The 9,075-nt window shown below is 39.4% G+C and overlaps 1 pseudogene; it reads right to left on the bottom strand.

Annotated features, from left to right (window-relative positions):
• Positions 1-287: 287 nt before the first annotated feature.
• LOC100688088 lies at positions 288-1,648 on the bottom strand (annotated as a pseudogene).
• Positions 1,649-9,075: the final 7,427 nt, after the last annotated feature.

Raw genomic sequence — 9,075 nt, 5'->3', positions numbered from 1 at the left:
CTGTTTATTGAAAAGACTGTTTTTTTCCTTTTGTGTAATTTTGCCTTCTTTGACATAGATTAATTGATCAGATAACCATGTTTTTTTTTTTTTTCTTTACTGTGGTCTCTATTACTGTTCCATTGATCTATGTGTCTACTTTTTTTTAAAAAAGATTTTGTTTATTTATTCATGAGAGACACACAGAAAAAGAGGCAGAGACATAGGCAGAGGCAGAAGCAGGCTCCATGCAGGGAGCCCGACGTGGGACTCGATCCTTGGACTTGAGGATCACACCTGGGTTGAAGGCAGGCACTAAACCGCTGAGCCACCCAGGTGTCCCTCTATGTGTCTACTTTTGTGCCAATACCATATTGCTGTGCTTAGTACAGCTTTGTAATAGAACTTGAATTATCGAATCTGGGATTGTAATACCTCCAGCTTTGTTGTTCTTTCTCAGTATTACATTGGTTTTTAAGGGTCTTTTGTGGATTTATACAAATTTTAGTAGTATTCTAGTTTTGTGAAAAATGCTGTTGCATTTGATAGTGATTATACTGAATCTGTAGATTGCTTTGGATAATATGAACATTTTTTTTTTAATCCAAAAAATACTGAGTGCCTGTTATGTGCTAGATAATGTTCCAGGTACTTGGGACATAGCAGAGAACATGACCAAGGGCCCTGCCCTCACGGAGCTTATAGTTTAGCATTTGTCATCCCCACACCTGCATGTAGTCTGTGACCCTGAGGAGGCCACCACTCTATGCCTGCTCTTGGCTGCTTGACGTGGGAACAGGCCGGCCCGGCTCAGGGGGACAGTGTGCCTGCTACACCATGAAGGCCAAACAGGACACCCGCTCCCAACCCACCACTCAGACAGTAGAAAGGGCTGGAAGTTGACTTTTAATAATAAAGTACAAGGGGAAAAAGGCAGAGAGCATTGGGCTGGGTGGTCAGGTGTCCTACCACACCAGGGCCCGGGCTAGCTATACAAAGTGCTGCTGTTGCTGCTGTTGGTGTTGCTGCTTGGTGGTGGCCTTGCTGGCAAGGTCCTTGGCCTTCTCTGTAGCTGCCAGTGCCATCTCCTTTGCCTTCTCCTTGGCTTCCTTGGCTGTCTCAACAAAGGTTTTGGAAGGGGCCTCACCTTGCAGCTTGGCCAAGATATGTTCAAAGCCCTTCATTGTCTTGGTCACGTTGCTTTTGAACCAGGCAAGACCAAATTTCTGGACAGCTCTGGAGACACCAAATAACCTAGAGGAGACCCAGGCTTCCTGGCAGATTTCGGTCCAGCCACTGTTAGCAGAATTCACACAGTAAACACATCGTTCCTCCACCACCATCAGCCATCAGTTGATGTTCCAGGTGAAGGTGGTCATGGTCTGGTTCTGTGGTCCACAGTAGAATCCTCCAGGATGTACCCTGAGTGAGCAACATTGGCAGGAAATAGTCACGCAGCCCAGCGAGGCATCCTGATGGTCTTGGTCAGGAGACGCCGGGACAGGAGTTTCTGGTCAGGGTTCACCTCCCGGTGCACAATGTCTTCCGTCAAGACACGTTTGCTATAGGGATTTGGGTATCACTGCCAGAAGGTAGTGAACACTTGGTCCCAGGAACTCCAGAGCATGCTCTGGCCCAGGAAATACTTCACCATCGTCCCGGCCAGGCGGGCTCAGCACCCGCGCAGCGTCAGGGGTGCGAAGTCTGGAGAGAGGCGGGGGGGGGGGGGGGTGGCACGCAGAGGCCGAGTCAGGACTCGGCGCACACCCGCCAGACTCACAGCTCAGTAACCACCACACCGCGCCCGCGGAGCTGTCGGGCGCGCACAACTTCCAGTGCAGCCGAGCAGTACCAACCACTTCTGGCGCCCGGGCCTGAACATTTTTTTAATATGAAGATGTTAAGAATATAAATTCTTCCAATCCATGAGCATGAGCTATGTTTCCATTTGTTTGAGTCATTTTCAATTTCTTTCTTCAGCATTTTGTAGTTTTTTGAATGAGGCCTTTAACTTCTTTGGTTAAGTTTGTTCCTAGATATTTTTTATGCATCTGTAAATTGTGTTATATTTTTAAATTTCACTGTTATTAGTGTATAGAAAAGCTACTGATTGTGGGTATTAATTTTATATCCTGTGACTTTACTGAATTTATTTATTTATTTATTTATTTTTTTAAAGATTTTATTTATTTATTCATGAGAGACACAGAGACAGAGAGAGGCAGAGAGAGGCAGAGACACAGGCAGAGGGAGGAACAGGCCCCATGCAGAGAGCCTGACGTGGGACTCGATCCCGGGTCTCCAGGATCAGGCCCTGGGTCAAAGGCAGTCACTCAACCGCTGAGCCACCCGGGCTGCCCACTTTACTGAATTTATTACTTCTAGGTTTTTGGTGGGTTTTTTTGGATTTCTAGGTATAGAATCATGTTGTCTGCAAATAGTGACAGTTTAACTTCTATTTATTTGTTTGTTTGTTATTTATTTGCCAATACGGCTCTTAGTTTTCTTGTCCGATTGCTGTGGCTAGAACTTAACTATGTTTTTTTTTTTTTTTAATTTTTATTTATTTATGATAGTCACACACAGAGAGAGAGAGGCAGAGACATAGGCAGAGGGGGAAGCAGGCTCCATGCACCGGGAGCCCGACGTGGGATTCGATCCCGGGTCTCCAGGATCGCGCCCTGGGCCAAAGGCAGGCGCCAAACCGCTGCGCCACCCAGGGATCCCTAGAACTTAACTATGTTAAGTAAAAGTGGCAAGAGTGGACATTTTGTCTTGTTCCTGATCTTGGAAAGAAAATTATCTGTTTTTTATCATTGAGTATTATGCTAGCTATGGGTTTTTCTTATATGGTTTTTATTATGTTGAGGTATATTTCCTCTAAACTCACTTTGTTTAAAATTTTCATAATGAATAGATGTTGTACTTTGTCAAATACTTTTTCTGCATCTATTGAGATGATCATATGATTTTTATTCTTCATTTTGTTGATGTGGTGTATGACATTGATGGGTCAATGTGGAACCATCCTTGCATCCCTAGAATAAACCCCACCTGATTGTGGCAGTAGGTCTTTTAAATGTATTGTTGTATGTGGTTTGCTACTATCTTGTTGAAGATTTTTAAATCTATGTTCATTGGAGATATTGGCCCGTAGTTTTCTTCCTTTTTTTTTTTTTTTTATGTCTTTGTCTAGTTTTGGTATCAGGGTAATGCTTGCATCATAGAATGAATTTGGAAGTTTTTGTTCCTCTTCTACATTCTGTAATAGTTTGAATAGAATTTGTATTAACTCTTCTATAAATGTCTTTTACAATTCACCTGGGAATCCATCTGGTCCTGGGCTTTTATTTTTCAGTAGTTTTTGATTACCAATTCAATTTTGATACTTGTAATCAGTTTGTTGAGATTTTCTATTTGTTCCTGGTTCAATTTTGGAAGACTCTGTTTCTAGGAATGTATCTATTTCTTCTAGGTTGTCCAGGGTTGGTGTTTTGTTTTGGTTTGGCTTTTTTGAGAGAGAGAGCAAGAGTGTGAGTGTGGAGAGGGGGAGAGGGAGAGTGAGAATCCTCAAGCAATCTCCCTGCTGTGTGCAGAGCCCACAGGGCTCAATCCCAGGACCTGGAGATCATGACCTGAGCTGAAATCGAGAGTCAGGCATTCAATTGACTGAGCCACCCAGGCACCACTAGGTGTACAATTTGTTGGCATATAATTTTTTGTAGTATTCTGTTATCAATTTCTGTGGTGTCAGTTGTTATTGCTCTCATTTCTGATTTTTTTGATTTGGGTCCTTTTTCTTTTTTTCCTAATGAGTCTGGCCAGGGGTGCCAACTTTGTGTGTCTTTTCAAAGAACCAGCTTTTGGTTTCTTGGATCTTTTCTTTTCTTTTCTTTTCTTTTCTTTTCTTTTCTTTTCTTTTCTTTTCTTTCTTTTCTTTTCTTTTCTTTCTTTTCTCTTTCCTTCTTTGTTTCTCTGTCATCTTTATTATTTTTTTCTTCTATTTACCTTGGGCTTGGTTTGTTCTTGTTTTTCTAGTTCCTTTAGGTATAAGGTTAGATTGTTTCAGCTTTTCTTATTTTTTGAGGTAGGGCTGTATTGCTACATACTTCATTCTTATAACTGCTCTTGCTGTGTTCCAAAAATTTTGGACTATTGTGTTTTAATTTTCAACTGTCTCTATGTATTTTTCATTTTTTATTTGATTGTTTTGTTGTTGTACTAAAACAACAAAAATTGATTGTTTTAGTTGTACCAAACTGGTTGTTTAGTATCATATTCACCTCCATGTGTTTGAGAGTTTTTCCAGTTTTCTTTTTCTTGTGATTTATTTCTAGTTTTATACCGTTGTGATCAGGAAAGGTGTATGGTGTGATTTCAGTATTCCTAAATTTGCTGAGGCTTGTTTTTGGCCTAATATGTGATCTGTTGTGAACAATGTTCCAGGAATGTTCTTTATATGTTATATGTCCATCTGGTCCATCTCTTTTGCTGTTCTCTTGCCATTCTTTCTTTGGTTGTTCAGAAGCTGTTCAGTCAGCCCTCATTTTTTCTTCAGGAGGAATTATTCTATTATTAGGTGGACTTTGGTGTGTTCTGTGGAGGTGAGTTCAGGGTCTCCTTATGTCACCATTTTGGACCTATACTAGAGTTTTAAGTGAATTATGTATCATGATTACCATATTACATAGTGTACCATTGGTTGTATATTTATCATAAGCATTAAGTTTTAAGCTGCCTACTTATGTTTTTATGACTTTATCATCATCCTTTTATTTTGACGCAAAAGATTTTCTTTAACATTTCTTGTGAGGCAGGTCTAATGTTAATGAACTAACTCTCTCAGCTTTTATTTGGAAAAATCTTTATCTCTCCTTCATTTCTGAAGGACAACTTTGGGTATAGATAACTTAGTTGAAAATTTTTTTTTTTCTTTCACATGTTTTGAATATATTCTCCCATTTTTTCTGACCTAAGATGTTTCTGTTGAAAAATCCACCTGTAGTCTTATGGAGGAGTCCCTTGTATGTAACTTGTCTCCTTTGCCACTTTCGAAATTCTTTGTCTTCAACTTTTGACAATTATAATCTGTCGTCATGTGGCCCTATTCATATTGAATCTACTTGGGGGTATTTTGGGCCTCATGGATCTGTATGTCTATTTCTCTCTCCAGGTTTGGGAAGTTTGTAGCCACTATTGCTTTAAATATCTTGTCTCTTCCTTTCTCTTCTACTTCTTGAATTCCCATAATGCAGATACTGTTTCTTGTGATTGTGTTCCATAGGTTCCATAGACTTTCTTCATTCTTTATTTTTGTTCTAATGAGTTGATGATTTCAAATGTCTTGACTTCTAGGTCATTGTTTTTCTTCTTGGTTGAGTTTGGTTTTGAAGGTCTTTATTGGATTATTAGTTTCACTCATTGTATTTTTTAGATGTAGAATTTGTTTTTATTTTGTTTTTGATAGTTCCTATTTCTTTGGGCTTCTCTTTTCATGTTCTCTTTTCCTCATTTCACTGAGTTGGCTGTGTATATTTTTCACTAAACTTTAAAAGCATTATTCTCAATTCTTTGATAGATCATAGATCTCCATTTCTTTAGTTATTTATTGGGGCTTTATAAGTTCCCTTTGATGGTGCCCTATTTATCTTACTTTTATGATCCTTGATTCCTGACGTTGGTGTCTGTATGTGTGAGTAAGTATTCTCCTCTTCCAGACTTAGGTTCACTTTGACAGACAATTCACTAGTTAGCTTAGTTTGGGTTTCTGGACATATCTGCTAGTAACATCCTTGGGTAGGTGAGGCTTGCTGTCAGGATCTGTTTTTGGGTGAGGCCAGTGCCCAAGCTCTGAGGTTGGCCTGTGGGTTGGGGATGCCGCTAGCTGAGATTGGATTACTGCCTTGATTTCCTTCCTAAGCAAGGCTATAGGCTAGGCTCTGTGGTTTCGTAGGTTCTCTGGTCAGGTTTCCTAGATGTTCAGGGCTGGGTACTATCCTTAGCAGTGCGTGGGGCTATGAATTACTATTACAGAATGGTAACTCTGGAAATTGGATTTTCCTGTCTTCTGGGTTTGTTTCTCTGCCTGTTCTAGTTGGTTTAGTGATGTTTTTAACTCATTTTGTAAAGTCTGTGTTGTCACATATGACCACTGTCATCTTGTTTGTGTTACTGTAGTGGTCAGCTAGTGACTTGAGAAAGTCTGTTAAACACCTGGTGTCTCCTCTCCCCCAAAGTATCCTATATTTAGTAGATGGGCTGTGTGTATTGGGGAAAACCTTCAACTTTCAGCCAGGCAATATACAACTCTAACATAACCTTTACTTTCTGCTTATAGAGAATCTGAAGGTCAAAGTTGAGGGTTTAGAGCCTCTCAGATTTTTTTTTAGAGCATTCACTGATCTGTTTATGTGTGTTTAGTCATCTAGATCCCTATATGAAAGTAGTCCTTATTGTCTTTATTCCCCAGCCTTTCTTCCCAAGCTTTTCGTTTGTTTATCCCAAATGTTACCCCTTGTCCAGGTGGTAGCAGCTAATGCATTTACTTTAAGTGTTTTTGACCCCCCCCCCCCCCCCCCCCCCCCCCCCCCCCCCCCCGCCCGGTAGTTGACTCCAATTTGGGAGAGTTTTGGGTAAGACAAAATAGAGGCAAGTCTTAGAGCTGGTACTTCAGGAAGCCAAAATCCAGGACTAAACAATCAACCTCAGTTCTCTGATAAAAAGCTCCATTTTCCTCCTTCTTGTACTAGGATCCTATACATAGAATGTGGGCTATTGTCTTCCAAGATGCCACTGAGAAGGGAAGCAGGGGATACGGCCAGGCTGTTAAAGGCTTTTTTTTCTCTTTCCTGGTTGCTGTAAATGGTAATTGATTTCTAGAGTTCTGACGAGGTTGATGGCGATAGTTTTTGCCAGTTTATTTACTGCTTTTGTGGAAGAACATGCTTTTGGAATTCCCTACTCCATACTGTGTTCATTGACATAACTATATGCTTATTTTTAGGTATGATTTTTTAACATATTAAAACGGTTTCATCATTAACCACAAATGCAAAGGGACTGAGTATTGAAAATATAGCAAGAAGATGATGTGGAAATGATATAAACAAAGAATCAGAACTATTAACATCCCATGGCTCTTTCTTCAAACTTCATTTTTATAGTGTATATTAGTGGCCAGTGCCATAGACTTATGAATTAGGAACAACTGGAATAAAAAGAGCTTTTTGAACCCTAAGCAGCCTGTCAGTGGAGGAGATTCTGTAGAGTGTGTGTGTGTGTGTGTGTGTGTGTGTGTGTAAAGAAAAGGAGCTATGAAGTTGGACATCAATAGATGTTCTATTCCAGTGCCTATGTTCATGAGGTTCTAGTGTTTTCGGACTTGGACTATGTTGAAGCAAGGGGGATTGACAAGAAAGGTCACAGATGGTGAGGTTCCAAGCTTCCCACAAATAGACTGATATATAGGACTGCATGATAAATATGCCTGATTATAAATACCTATGGGACTTTAGGCAAAAAGAATCTGTGAGGTGGAATGGAATTAGGGTTACACTAAATTAGCTTATAAACTTATCCCGGTCTTAACCTGATTGCAAAATCCCCAGGGATGACGTCTATAGGCACCATTATTTTCTTATCACCTTAGTTTCACACAAAGTAGGTACCTTATAAATATCTATTACCTGAGCTATGTAAGGAAATAAGGTTAGCTAAGCCTGTGGGACCAGATTATAGTGGATTTTGAAGTCTAAAAAAAATAAATCCCTGAGAACAAAATATTATACGAAGTTTAAGGAAATGATAGGTGATAAGAATTACAGCAGAAACATAAGCATTAATACAGTAAACTACTGATATTTTGGTCAATGCATAGGCTTAAAAAAGCCCTCACTTTTAGGTATTTGATGTATTTGGGGGAAGGCAATTAAAAGGATTAAACATAATTCTTGCCCTCAAAGAGCTTCATGTATGTAGAAAAGGCTTAGAAGGAGTAGGTTCAAGGAGAGCCAAGAGATGGAAGAGCAGCTTGAGAATGTCTACCTTGAAGTTTTCTGAAATAACTCTTTTCCTTTTTTAAATTCTTAAGTCTTTTGGCTTATGGTTACAGCCAAATATGCAATTTAAAAACTTGATGTCTTATGATCGATGTGAGGAATAGTGCTATCTTTCGGGAGAGTTATATGAGGGAGTGTTCCATGGTACTAGAAATATCTTGATCTAGGTGTTGGGTTTTATGGATGTATTAATCTAGAAGTTATAGAATTTTTAGAAATTGCTATATGGGGGATCCCTGGGTGGCTCAGCGGTTTAGCACCTGCCTTCAGCCCAGGGCATGATCCTGGAGTCCCGGGATCAAGTCCCACACGGGGCTCCCTGTATGGAGCCTGCTTCTCCCTCTGCCTGTGTCTCTGCCTGTCTGTGTCTCTCATGAATAAATAAATAAAAACTTAAAAAAAAAGAAATTGCTATATAGTTCTAAAAATTACCCTTTTATGATGTTTTAGACAATTCTCTGGGATTTATGCTAACAAAATGGATACTCAGACCTATAGTCAAGGAACAAAGTTAAGGATAGATTATAATTTTAATTTTTATGCCATAAAGATCAAGTCATATTTACATTTGCTTGGTCAATGACATGTCACATCACTTTTTAGTCTTCTTGGTAACTGTGCTTAGCAAGATGCCCTGTGGTCATAAATGTTTCCATCTTATGCTTTCATCTTCTAAAATGTCAAATGCAAGCTGTTAAGGAGGGGGGAAAAAACCAACTCCTTGGTATCTGCAGACAATACTACACCCAACACTTGACAAACGACAATATAGCAGAGAGGATGCTACCAAATAAGTGTTCCCATTTTGTATCATGCCAGCATCATTCAAAAGTTTAGTAAATAAATTCTTTCTTATACTGAGAACACCCTGAAGTTTTCACCAGATAATTTTTTTTTACTGAGCAAAATTTCTTAAATTCATAAGAAAAAAAGGAACAATTTTTCCTTGTTAAAAAAACCATAATTAACAAACGCTTACAAAGAAAGCATGTTTGTTACCCAACCATAATATAATTAATACATGGCAGAAAAAAATCTC

The sequence above is a fragment of the Canis lupus genome, chromosome X, assembly GCF_011100685.1.
Source record: "Canis lupus familiaris isolate Mischka breed German Shepherd chromosome X, alternate assembly UU_Cfam_GSD_1.0, whole genome shotgun sequence".
NCBI lineage: Eukaryota > Metazoa > Chordata > Mammalia > Carnivora > Canidae > Canis > Canis lupus.
The sequence above is the reverse complement of the archived record's forward strand: the minus strand, read 5'-3'. Positions and strand labels throughout refer to the sequence as shown.